This window comes from Ornithorhynchus anatinus, chromosome 1, assembly GCF_004115215.2.
Source record: "Ornithorhynchus anatinus isolate Pmale09 chromosome 1, mOrnAna1.pri.v4, whole genome shotgun sequence".
Lineage (NCBI taxonomy): Eukaryota > Metazoa > Chordata > Mammalia > Monotremata > Ornithorhynchidae > Ornithorhynchus > Ornithorhynchus anatinus.
Window position 1 is genome coordinate 17,859,082 of NC_041728.1, and position 13,333 is coordinate 17,872,414.

The 13,333-nt window shown below is 42.5% G+C and overlaps 1 long non-coding RNA gene across 1 annotated transcript in view; it reads left to right on the forward strand.

The window, feature by feature from the left end:
* The first annotated feature begins 1,163 nt into the window (after positions 1-1,163).
* LOC103164865 overlaps positions 1,164-13,333 on the forward strand; it is a 40,955-nt gene continuing 28,785 nt past the window's right edge. Inside the window, exon 1 of the long non-coding RNA XR_484367.3 lies at positions 1,164-1,254. This is a non-coding gene — a long non-coding RNA (uncharacterized LOC103164865). The remainder of the gene's footprint in view (positions 1,255-13,333) is intronic.

A 13,333-nucleotide genomic window follows, 5' to 3' on the forward strand; every position in this document is an offset into this window, starting at 1 on the left:
CCAAAACAAATCAGGCACAAATGGACTATTTTCCCCTCATTGGCTTTCGCTGCTTGAGCTATGTTTGCTGCTGCATCGTTTCATTCACTTCCAGCTTCGATGATGCTGCTGTTGTTCTCTGGGAAGGATGTGGAGCGCTGCTACTAGTGTCCCAGGTCAATAGTAATAAGGTTTTGGGGAGCTCTAGGTGAGCTGGGTGTGGGAGTTATGTTCATCAGGAAAGATAGAAAGGAAGAGCAGCAAAGAGAGAATAGGCAAAGAAGAGGATGGGGACAGAACAGAAGGAAAGTAAAAGGGGACACAGAGAGAGGTTGGGGTAAGATTGTAGGTGCCTTGGGAGGGCAGCATCCATGTCTACTAATTCTTGAACTAAAGGACTCCGCTTACAGGTTTTGATCAACCAATTTTATTGATTGATTGACTCATATAAAGACACAGCCACACACAGTAGCCATGGAAGCAGCATGCCTTAGTGGAAAGAGCCCGGCCTTGGGAGTCAGCGTTCTTGGGTTCTGATCCCAGCTCCACCACTTGTCTGCCCTGTGACCTTGTGCAAGTCACTTAACTTCTCTGTGTCTCAGTTCCCTCATCTGTAAAATGGGGATGAAGACTGTGAGCCCCATGTGGGACAACCTGATTACCTTATATCTACCCCAGTTCTTAGAACAGTGCTTGACACATAGTAAGGGTTTAACAAATACCACCAGTATTATTATTATAGATGATAATCTTAATAATCCATCTTAATCCATCTTCACCATATCTGGGAGCTCTTCCTGACTGGAAAGGAAGCAATTCTCAGACTGAGTAATCCCACCACATACAGTGGATGATCGCAACCCGGGGTTTTGTTCCTTAAGGGACCGACAGACCTCACGGAGAGACCCAGGCTTTGAGGCCAAATTGGGGCCCTCATCAGATAATGGAAGTAAAAGAAAGTCTTCCTTTCTGGGCAAGATTCAATTCCTTGGCCAGATTTGTCTCTAAAATAGATAAACCTCCTTTGGATGACAAGGCCTTCCTAGGCCAGACCTCACCTCATTCTCTCCTTCATATACTCCAGTACTTTCAGCTGCCTCTATTAGGCTCTTCCACAGGTGGAGCTCATCTCCCCTAATCAGTCAGCCCAAGTGTGAGCCACCGTGCTCAGTTTAAAGGCAGCAAGCAGGACCTTAACCGCCTTCATTGTGGTGATTTGTTGGAGCCTTTTAGATCAGTGGTGTGTCCTTCCTTCTGTTGTTCTGATAATTTCTGGTGAGTGATTTTTGATTCAAGGCCCTAGAGCCTATTTATATTCCATTTCTGGGTTTGATATAATATTGTATTACTGCCTCTTGTGAAGAGAGTCTGTGTGTGATTTCAATGTTTTTCAATAGGCATATCTTTGTGTCTCTCTTGGGGCCCTAAAGTAACACTCGCTCCTATTATTCTGAATACAAAGATATATTTTTAAAACAAGTGTTGTTTGGGTGACAGAAAATTGGAGTTATTATAAGACTGTATAAGACAACTGTCTTTCCTATGACATTTTACCAAATTGTGGGTGTTGAAGGAATACATTCTTCTCACAGGTGCTAGGGACAGGCCCAAACTCTTGAGCAGACAGGCCCTTGGGAAATGGGGTTCTGTCCTCATGTCTCAGGGGGATTGTTCAGCCCGTTAGGTCAGGGTAGGATATTCCCAACACAGGTGTGTGCTCATTTTAACATCCAAATTTATACACAAACACCACTAGTGTGAAATAGCTGTGGCTAGCGATTCCAGGCACATGATCTGGGGTTTCTGTGCTCTTATTATTAATCTCTTTTCCTAAGGAAAGACATTCATTTATTTTTGCTTCACTGTCTTTGTATATGCTTTCTTTTGAAATTGATGTTGAATATTAACAGTCTGCTGTTACCATATGTCATATAGGAATGGCAGTGATGAATTTGATTATGCAATTTCCAAAATTGTTTTTGAATATCATTCCATTTTCCCAAACTCAATCTGGCCCAGAACATTCACTGGCTCTGCCCAAATTGAACCATGATACCCTCCTTCCTGTCACTTACTTCCATGGCTCCTGATTCCCTTAGCTAAGCTAACAGGAGTAAGACAATAAATGCTTGTGTACAAATTAATGAGTTACGTTTCCACACAGCACAGAGGTGCCTATAAAACCCCTATTGCATTAGGGAAAGGAGAATCAAACTTCTGCCACTCCTTCAAGCCGACTCCCTTTACCCAAAGCTGATTCTTTTTAGGACTTGAGTACTTGAACTGAGAGATGGATTCTCTTGCCTTCCACCCCATCGCTACCTCTCCTGATTTTTGAAAGGTGTTATAAAAGTGCACTCAGATCCTCTCTCCATAAGAAAAGGTCAAAGATCCTAATAAGGAGCAGGATGGATCTAGTATATGCCTGCTAGATCATGAGTTCCTGAAGGGTAGAATTAATGACTAGTAATTTATTCTAATCTCCCAAGTGTTTAGTACAATGCTCTGCACAGAGTAGGTCCTCAATCATATTTATTGAATGCTTACTGTGTGCAGAGCACTGACTAGGCACTTGGGAGAGTACAGTGTAATAACTGGTAGATGTATTTCCTGTCCCCAAGAAACTTTCAATCTAATGATCGGTGGTCACTCCTGGGTCACTAGCTCTCCTCTGTAACATTCCACCTGCAGACCAGCTCAAAAAGTGGTTGATTTCTCTCCTTTGCCTAGACTGGAGGATCCATGAGAGGCTACCTAACCCTCTTTACTTCAAGGAGGTGATCTGCTGCACTCCAGATAGTAATGACATTGTGTCAAATGGTCATTCATTCATTCAATAGTATTTACTGAGCACTTACTATATGTAGAGCACTGTTCTAAGCGCTTGGAATATACAATTTGGCAACAGATAGACAATCCCTACCCAATGACGCGCTTACAGTCTAATCACTCCGTGTGCTGTAAGAAGTCCTGGTTTCCCATGCAAAATCAGCAAATTCATTTACAGTGCCAGTCCCACAAGGGGCTGTCAATCTCTAAACTGGGGAAGCAGAATGGAGCCAGATGCTTCAAGGGATTTGAGAACCTCAGGGGATGGGGCTTTAAATAGCTGAGGCATTTTGTTGTTGTTGTTGTTGTTTGGCATTTCTATAGGATATAAGTTTCAAAAGGTAACCCAATTTTTCATGGACATGATTCAGGCTACAGAGGGTGTTAAAAGTCCTAGTAATTTTCACAGCTGAGGAATTTGGAAAGCCAGAGGGTCTGGTATTGATGTAATGTGGTACAATGAAAAATACAATTATGCCTTTCTCACACTACTGCCTTTTTTAAACTACTCTGTGGCATTTCAGTGCAAACACAGCAGGACCTTGAGGAGTAGGTAAATCAGGTCTATACCTCAAAAAATGCATTTAGTAAGAACAAACACTGCCATGGTGGTAAAGACTTTCTATGCAGAGCTGTGTTGCAGAACACTTTAACTTCAGGCCAATCTCTACAGTGTGATTTATTTTTTTGTGTGTGAGGTATGGCCTAATTTAGAGAGAGAAAATCCAAGGAGGTAAGGTAATATTGAACAGGCTGGAACTATATGCTGGGCCCATGTTGGTGACATAATGAATCGTAATTTCTCTGGACCTCAGTTCCCACTTCTGTAAAATGGAGATTCAAACTTGTTCACCCTTTCACTTAGGGCCCCATTTAGGACAGGAACTGTCTGACTTGAATATCTTGTATGTACTGTAGTGCTCAAAACATTGCTTGGCATATAGTAAGGGCATAACAAATCTATCGATGATCACATTGCTATTAGTACTAATAGACAGCTGAGACAGAACACCCAGCCCAGGATGGTGGGTTTGTATGGGATCAGACCTGGATTCTAACCCTGGCCCTGCCACTTGCCTGCCTGTGTGACCTTGTGCAAGTCACTTACCTCCTCTCTCCCTCATTTTCCTTGTCTATGAAATGGAGATTCAATACCTGCTCCCCTTCCTACTTAAACTGGGAGCTCTTGGGGGCAGGGACTGTGTCTGATTTGAAGTCTCTACTCCAAGGCTTAGAACACAGTAAGCTCTTAATTATTACCATTATTACTCATAATAATACTTAGGGCACTTCCCCCATGGTAGCTCACATTCCCCCAGGCCAGGAGAGCAGTGTTTCTCTGTGGAAATACCAGCTCAGTCAGGACGGTCTGTGTGGGCCCTAGCAATGGGATGTGGAGGCCATTTAGCTTCTAGACTAGAGAAGAATACTCACCTGTGTGGTCTCCTTGGCCAACACAAAACCTTGCTAGGTGCAATAACCCCACTTACTGGCCCCACTCCCTAGACCCTTTGATTTAAGTATGGGAATAGACTTCTTCCCACAGCACCTTGTTGAGAATTTATTCTGAATGAGAAGCAGTGTGGCCTAGTGGGAAGAGCATGGTCTTAAGACTCAGAGGACTTGCGTTTGAAGCCCAGCTCTGCCAACTGCTTGCTGTGTGACCTTAGTCAAGTCACTTAACATCTCTGTGTCTCCATTCTCCTTTTCTCCCTCTTAGACTGAGCCCCATGTGGGCCAGGGACTGTGTCCAATCTAACTTTTTTATCTATCCCAATGCTTAAAACAGGCACATAGTAAGGACTTAACAAATACCATAAAAAAGGAAAATTAGCTATAAGGAAGATGCACATAAAATACAGTGTCATCAGTCAATCATTTACTGAGCACTCTAGGCACTGGGGGAGTACAATTTGGCACATTCCCTGCCCACAACCACCTTTCATTCCAGAAGGGTGTACAGACCTAAATATGCATATCCATAATTTATATTTTTTGGGGCTGGGGTTGGTGAATAAAGGGAGCAAATCAATGATATGCAAAAGGAAGTGGGAAAAGAGGTAATGAGGGCTTTGTTGGGGAAGACTTCTTGGAGGAGATATGCCCTCAATAATAATAATGATATTTGTTAAGCGCTTACTATGTGCCGAGCACCTTTGAAGGTGGGGAGAGTTATTGTTGGTTATGAAAAGGGAGGGAATTCTAAGGCAGAAGGATGTGGGCAGTAGACAAGATGAGGGTAGAGTGAGTAGGTTGGCATTAGAGGAGCAAAGTGTGTTGTATGGGTTGTAGTACAAGAGCAGCGAGGTGAGGTCGGAGGGGGCAAGGTGATCAAGTGCTTTAATCACTAGTAATTTACTGCTGAAAGGACAGCTTGTTTTGTTCTTGATGTCAACACCATAAATACACCCCTAAGGCACTTCTAATGGATCAACTTTCTATGTCTCTGTCTCATTATTAGAGATCTAGTGAAAAGAGCAGGGACCTGGGTTCAAATCCCAGCTTTGCCACCAGCCTGCTGTGTGACCTTCGGCAAGTTACATGCCTTCTCTGTGCCTTAATCTCTTCATCTGCAAAATGGGGAAAAAATAACCGTTCTCTATCTTAAACTGTAAGCCCCATTTGTGGGTAGGGATTGTGTCTGATTGGATTATCTTATATTTACCTGGGTGCTTAACAGTGCTAGGCACATAGCAGATAATGTACAGCAATTATTAATATCATTAGTCATTAAATACTTGGTCACCTTGATCTGTTGAGCATAAGTAAACAGGTATTTAGAGGCTGGCAGAAGGTGGAAATGGAGCATCTCTAAAAATGAGACAGAGATAGAAAGGTGATTCCATTAGAAGTGAATTAGGGTTGTATTTATGGTGTTGACATCAAGAACAGAACGAGCTGTCCTTTCAGCAGTAAATTACTAGTGATTAAAGCACTCGATCTCCTTCCCCCTTCCTACCTCACCTCTCTGCTCTCCTACTACAACCCAGCCCACACACTTTGCTCCTCTAATGCCAATTCCAGAGCTCTGGGCTTTTGGTTTCCTTAGGCTGAGCCTGGGAAATGTTTGGCTTGAGGAGCAGAACTAACGGAGCAGTGAATGCTACTGTTACCCTCATGCCATCTTCCCTGCTCCTCCAGGACAAGGCCGCAGGATCCAAAAAAGCCAAGAGCCACCACAGATCCCCACTAGTGGGGATTGGGTAGAAAGAAATGCATGAAAAGGGACTCCCCTGAGGACATCCAACATCAGGTGCTCCACCAGTTGAGATCATCCAAACTGGCACCTCTGGTGACCATACGCTTGACCTTCACTACAACCATCCCTGAGTGACTGAGTTATCAATGGCAGTGCTTAGTACAGAGCTCTGCCCACAGTAAGAAATGATTATAATGATTATGGTATTAAGACCTTCCTGTGCCAGGCACTGTACTAAGCACCAGGGTGGATACAAGCAGATCGGGTTGGACAAAGTCCCTGTCCCACATGGGGCTCGTAGTCTCAATCTCCATTTACCAGATGAGGTAACTGAGGCCCAGAGAAGTGAAATGACTTTCCCAAGGTCACACAGCAGACCAGTGGCGGAGCCAGGATTAGAACCCATGACCTTCTGACTCCCAGATCCGTGCTCTATCCATTAGGCCATGCTGCTTCTCTTATCTCTCTTATATCAATGCCATTGATTGAGTTCATCAGAGAAAACTGCTGTACTCTGTCCAAGGGTCGATGACTACAGCATTTTCATTTTCTGAAAGTGGTTGATTTCAATCCTTCGCCTAGACTGGAGAATCCATGAGAGGCTACCTAACCCTCTTTATTTCAAGGAGGGTCCACTGCTAGGTGACAGTAATGAAATTTTTATGATTTATTGAGAAGCAGCATGGCTCAGTGGAAAGAGCATGGGCTGGGGACTCAGAGGTCATGGGTTCAAATCCCAGCTCTGCCGCTTGTCAGCTGTGTGCCTTTGGGCAAGTCATTAACTTCTCTGTGCCTCAGTTCCCTCAACTGTAAAATGGCCATTAAGACTGTGAGCCCCACATGGGACAACCTGATGATGTTGTATCCTCCCCAGTGCTTAGAACAGTGCTTTGCACATAGTAATTGCTTAACAAATGCCATCATTATTATTATTATTACAGAAAACTGCCAAATAGCGTGAAACTGATATTGGAACTGCAGTGAGACTAGTCAATTCACAAACCCTGAACAGTGTTTTATTATGGTATTTAAGCACTTCCTGCATGTCGAGGACTGTCCTATGTGTTGGGGGGTAGGTAAACATTGATCCGGCCAGGCACAGCCCCTGTCTCACCTGGAGCTCAAAGTCAATTAGGGAGAACAGTTATTGAATATCCATCTTGCTGTTGATTGAAACTGATGCACAGAGAAGTTAAGTGACTTGCTCAAGGTCACACCCCAGGCAAGTGGCTGAAGGGGCACTAGAACCCAGGTCTCCTGGTTTACAGGCCTGTGCGCTATCACTAGGTCATGCTGCTTCCTAGTATATTTTAGGGTGGTATTAGGCTTCAGTGGAGGAAGAGCTAGAGTTACATAAAGCGTTTCATCAAGTATAGTGGATAAGAGTCAATATTTACTTTTTTCAACGTGTGTGTTATCATGAACACTGGATTATCCCTTGGTCAGATAGGTTCATCATAAGAAAAAGGCCCAATTTTAGATCCTTAATTACTTAACCCTGGAAACAAATTTTTTGAAATTTTCATGTCCTTTTTTGCATCTTACTATTTGATCTGGGAATATTACTAGATGTTTGTACTGGTTCTTTTACTTCAGGAGGGTTCTGAGAAGTTGGTCCCAAATAATATGTAAAATAAAAAGACACTTAAAGGACACACACCCATTAGAAATGTAAGTTATCACTATATCCCATCCAAAGACTGTTGAGTGGAAATAATTCTTAAGCAATATCCTGTGAGGTAATGGAGGTAAAGGCCTGAACTGTATAATTTTATTGGCCCGCTTCCTGAATTAATTCCCTGCTGTCCTCATCATTATGATAGTGTGTTTAATAATTGTCTAAGTGAAAGGTTTCTTTCATTATCTAGATTACTGGAGGACTTTTATAATGGCAAATGCACCTAGGCTCATGTAGATGAGTTTCATTTGGGGATTTATCTATTCAGAAGGGTGGATGAATTCATCTGTAGGACTCTTTGTGGGGACACACCGAAATTACAAATGACAGATAATCATTTCCATAGAAATGAACACTATGTACACCTTCCCCTGGAGAAAGTTTGTTATGAAAACTGTCATTTAAATCGCCCTACCTTCTGTTTGGGTAAGGCTGACTGGCTTTGGAGACCCGATTTACTAAGCACTTCATAAGGTAGTTCTATCAATCAGCCTTGCCAAGGAAATGTTGCTGCAAAATTCCTTTGTTATAAGCAATAGGTTGAGAGCAGATTTTTAAACACAACAGCATTGTATGCATCTGATTTCCCAGCATTGTAAGTCATGAGGTAATGGTTCTAACAAGAAATTCTATGGCATTATTGTTCTTTCCATCATGATAATGGTTGGTTAGAGCATTACTCAATGTGAGGCTCTTTCAGTCAGCAGTACAAATAGGGTTAGAAAGGCATTCTTTAGCCAAACTCTTTGAAAACCTCCAAGAAATATAAAGAGCCTTAGCCCATGGTACTCTTCATATCTAACAGTTGACTTCACCATGAATTTTCCTTTCTGACTGAGTTGGCTAATTCTTTTTCCCTCACATTTCTCCATCAAAAGAAATGAGTTCTACTGAATGAAGGATGCTGTTCTGTTAATACGTCACCCCCTCTTACAGCAGGCCGCTGCTTTGTGATTCAGCCTGTGCCCAAAAAACTCCCTCACCTGCAATCTCTTTCCCATGATTATGAATAGTTGGCCTGGTTTGTGTGACGAAGGGAGGAGATGGAGGTTCATTGCATGTAGTAAAATGTCATGCCTGGGAGAAATCAGTGATCCATCTAGATCAGAAAATTAACTCAGTGGTAACAAAGGATATTTGACCTCCTTGAATTTGCCCAGTTGTCCTGGACCATCCTAGTTTTTTTCCCAGTTATCCTACCATAGAGCTATTCAACCATACATTTAACTCATTCTCCTCACATCCTTAACATTTCCTTTTACGTCTTGAGATATATTGCTAAAACCCCATTACAGATCTCTCATTCATGAGAATATCCAAACTTTGCTTTAATCTTCTTAAGGGGAGGGATCATGTCTTCCCTACTTTGTTATACTCTCCCAAGTATGTCGTACAGTGCTCTGCACATAGTGAGGGCTCAAATTCCATTGATTTATCTATTGCTTTGGGGGACCAAATGAATTTTTTATAGTGTTAAGCATATGTGCCAAGCACTGTTCTATGTGCTGGGGTACATACAAGATAATCAGGTCAGACACAGTCCCTGACCCGGATGGGGCTCACAACCTTAATCCTCATATCCCAGATGAGATAACTAAGGCACAGAGAAATGAAATGATTGCCCAGGGTCACACAGACCAGTGAAGGAGCTGGGATTAGAACCTAGGTCCTTGTGACTCCCATGTCTGTTCTCTATCCACTAGATCAAGCTGCTTCTCTATTCCTGTCAGAACCCCTTTCATTGAACAAAATTATTTGAATCAGCTAATTGAATCAATTTGAATCGTATTTGAATCAACTCCATTTGTGCTTCAGTGGGTACCTTCATAACCTGACTGGTGGGTTTTGTTTAAACATTTTTTTTTCTTTCTCTAAGAATTTTGTATTTTTTCCTGTCCACATGTCAAGATTTTGTTAACTTGAAAGTTCTGGTCCCTTCTCAGCCTTCATCTTGTCAAATGAAGAACTTAGAATGATTTTAGTCTATTCTACTGCAGAGGCTTCTCCACCCACTTAACTTTTAACAAGGTTAAAATCAGGCACAAACATTGGCTTTGTAGCTGAAGTGTTGCGGCAGTGCATATTGTGTTATCTAAACATTCAAAGGTACTTCTGGATTGCTTATTCTGTAGTGTATTTAGCACCTGGGGGAGAATAAAATAGAATTAGTAGATATGATCCCTGCCTTCCGATAGCTTTGATTAGGACTTCAAACAGACTTTTTTCATTCTTGCAGTCATCCCTTGGATCAGAATTGCCCTAGAGAGGATAGTTTAATTAGCTCTGAAATCAAAAAGGACAGCCCTATAACTCACATGCAGTTTTCTGTTTTGCTAGAGACCTTACGAGGAAATCCCACCTGCCTTCATGAAAGGAAACTCTACTCCTCTGTTGGTACCATAGTAATAACAACGATGGTTTTTGTTAAGTGCATACTATGTGCCAAGCACTGTTCTAAGGCCATCAGGCTGTCGTTCATTCAATCGTATTGAGAGTATACTGTGTGTAGAGCACTGTACTAAGTGCTTAGTAATAAGTGCTTATGTGTCAAACTTGTAAGTGCTGGGGTAGATACAAGTTAATCTTTTTTTAATGGTATTAAGTGCTTCCTATAACATAGGAACTGTACTAAGCGCTGGGGTAGATACAAGTTAATCAGCCCTGTCCCACAAGGGACTCACAGTCTCAATCCCCATTTTATGGATGCGGTAACTGACCCAGTGAAGTGACTTGCCTAGGTCACACAGCAGATGAGTGCCGGAGTGGGGATTAGAACCCATGACCTCTGAGTCCCAAGCCCGTGCTCTTTCCACTCCTTGCTAAAACGGGAATTTAAGAGACTATCACTTGAAAGAAAATCCCATTTTAGAAAAGGAGTTTGCTTATTCCTTTATGAATAGTTGGCCTGGTTTGTCTTCCAAAGAGAAGCGACGTGGCTCAGTGGTAAGAGCACGGGTTTAGGAGTCAAAAGTCGTGGGTTCTTGTCCCGGCTCCGCCACCTGTCAGCTGTGTGACTTTGGGCAAATCACTTGACTTCTCAGTACCTCAGTGACCTCATCTGTAAAATGGGGATGAAGACTGTGAGCCCCAAGTGGGACAAAGTGATTACCCTGTATCTACCCCAGCGCTTAGAACACTGCTCGGCACATAGTAAGTGCTTAAATGCCAACATTATTATTATTATTATTCAAAGGTTTTAGAGGTGTGTATGACTACACAACTCCTTTAGGTTGGCCATTTGGGGAGAATGGATGAAAACAGGAATACACAAGGGGTTTCTTTAGTGGGTTGGAAAAGGGCAGCCACAAGTTTGGTAGATAAGGTATAATGTAAGTGAAGCATGTAAATTGCCCACTGAAGCATAGCTTTTAAACAAGACTGAAGGCGGGTAAAGGGAAAAAGTAGCAGAAGCACAAATCTGGTATAGGTTTTTTCCTCTTCGACTAATGGGAAATGGATGAGCGTGAATCTCAAAGAAGGTTTAAAAACCGCTCCCAATTTACAGTGCAAGTCATCTCAGCACTATTCTTTTAGCCCTCTCCATTAGCTCTATTGAATTTTAATGATAATATCACTTACAAAGCCATAATAGTTGCAGTTTACTTTGGTTTAAGCACTTCCCTTCCCCTCCCTTTTGACTGATTTGAATAAAGTGAGTTGAGCCCACTTCAATTTAGTGTAGATAATAACATGGCTGTCTTTGAGCAAAATAGCCGAATTGAATGAGAAGGGTAGCACTTTGAAAACTAAATATTTACTTAGGTAACCAAAAAGATCCATTCAAAATATTTTATTATAGGTACATATTTACATTGCTATTTGCTCATAATTAGTGTTTGATCACTTTTTTAATATGTTTGGATTGCTTTTCAGTTTGGGTGTGGGTGGGGGGGTGTTTCTAGGGTGCATTTTAAACTTTCCAAGAGTAAATTAGACTTCATTTTGCATTTTCTTAGCTTACTCCATGGAAATGGATTTATTGCCCTAACCAGTACAAAACAGTAGTAGTACCTGCCCTGTTGAAGTCTGCAGTTGTGGTTATAGGGCAATTTGAAGGTTTGGGAAATAATAATAATGATACTTGCGGTATTTAAGTGCTTACTTTGTACCAGGCACTGTTCTAAATGCTGGGGTAGATACAAGATAATTGGGTGGGGCACAGTCCATGTTCCTAATAGGACTCAGTCTTTAAACTCCATTTACCAATGAGGGAACTGAAGCAAAGAGAATTTGTGACTTGTCCAAGGTCACACGGCAGACAAATGGCAGAGCAGAGAAGTAATCAACTACCGTCTTGCCGTTACTGACCTAGTGTGGAAGGGACTGGACTGGAGAATACCAGTAGATTCATGAAGCAGCATGGTGTAGTGGGATAGAGCACGGGCCGGGGAGTCAGAAGGTCACGGGTTCTAATCTCAGCTCCGCCACTTGTCTGCTGTGTGGCCTTGGGCAAGACACACGACTGCTCTATGCCTCAGCTATCTCTTCTATAAAATGGGGATTAAGCCTGGGAGCCCTCTGCGGGCCAGGTATTATGTCCAATCCAGTTTGCTTGTAGCCACCCCAGCATTTAGTACAGTGCCTGGCACATAAGTGCTTAACAGATACTATTATTATTGTATTTTAATAATTAGAATGTATAATATATAACAAGGTGTTATTATTCTGTCTGCTGTCAGTAAAACACAGCACAGCCTATGGGATAGAACACAGGCCTGGGAGTCAGACCTGGATTCTAATCCTGGCTCTGTCACTTTGTCTGCTGTAGGACCTTGGGCAAGTCACTTAACTTTGCCGGGCCTTAGTTTTCTTACCTGCGAAATGGGGATTAGGACTATGAATGCCATGTGGGACAGGGACTGTGTCCAACCTGATAGTCTTGTACCTGCTCCATTGTTTAATACAGTTCCTGGCACATAATAATAATGTTGGTATTAAGCGCTTACTATGTGCAGAGCACTGTTCTAAGCGCTGGGGTGGATACAGGGTAATCAGGTTGTCCCACGTGAGGCTCAGTCTTCATCCCCATTTTACAGATGAGGTCACTGAGGCGCAGAGAAGTGAAGTGACTTGCCCATAGTTACACAGCTGCCAAGGGGCAGAGCTGGAATTTGAACCCATGACTTCTGACTCCCTGGCCTGGGCTCTTTTTGCTTAAATCGTACAGTCATCATCAGAAAAAAAAATCAATAGGGCCAAGGGCCTTTTGGGGGAGACTTGAAGATGCGAGTTAAGACTGGTTATGTAACAAGCGCAGTGACTCATGTTCACAGCCCCAGGAGTGAGAAAATGGAGCAGTCCTCAATGGCAAAGTCTCTGAAGGATTGCAAAGTTATTGCTGAGAAGAAAATTCAAACATTAGCTTTCACAGTGGGCTGGGGAAGAGGGTAATGACCCCAGCATTCTCAGTGATAGCTGGGGAAACAAGCAGTCCGGAGGGATTTTGCCAAACAACTTCAGGAAGAATTTCCAGCAACCTAATGCTTCACCTTGTGACAAGAACAGCTGGTGGGAACACCTGCCCAATATTATCTCATCCACTGATCATTTTTATGGAAATTTCTAATAAGTGGGTATTGACTGTAATAATAATTGCATAAAGTAATCATAGATCTCGAAGGGACCCAGGGAGAGACTAACAACAATGA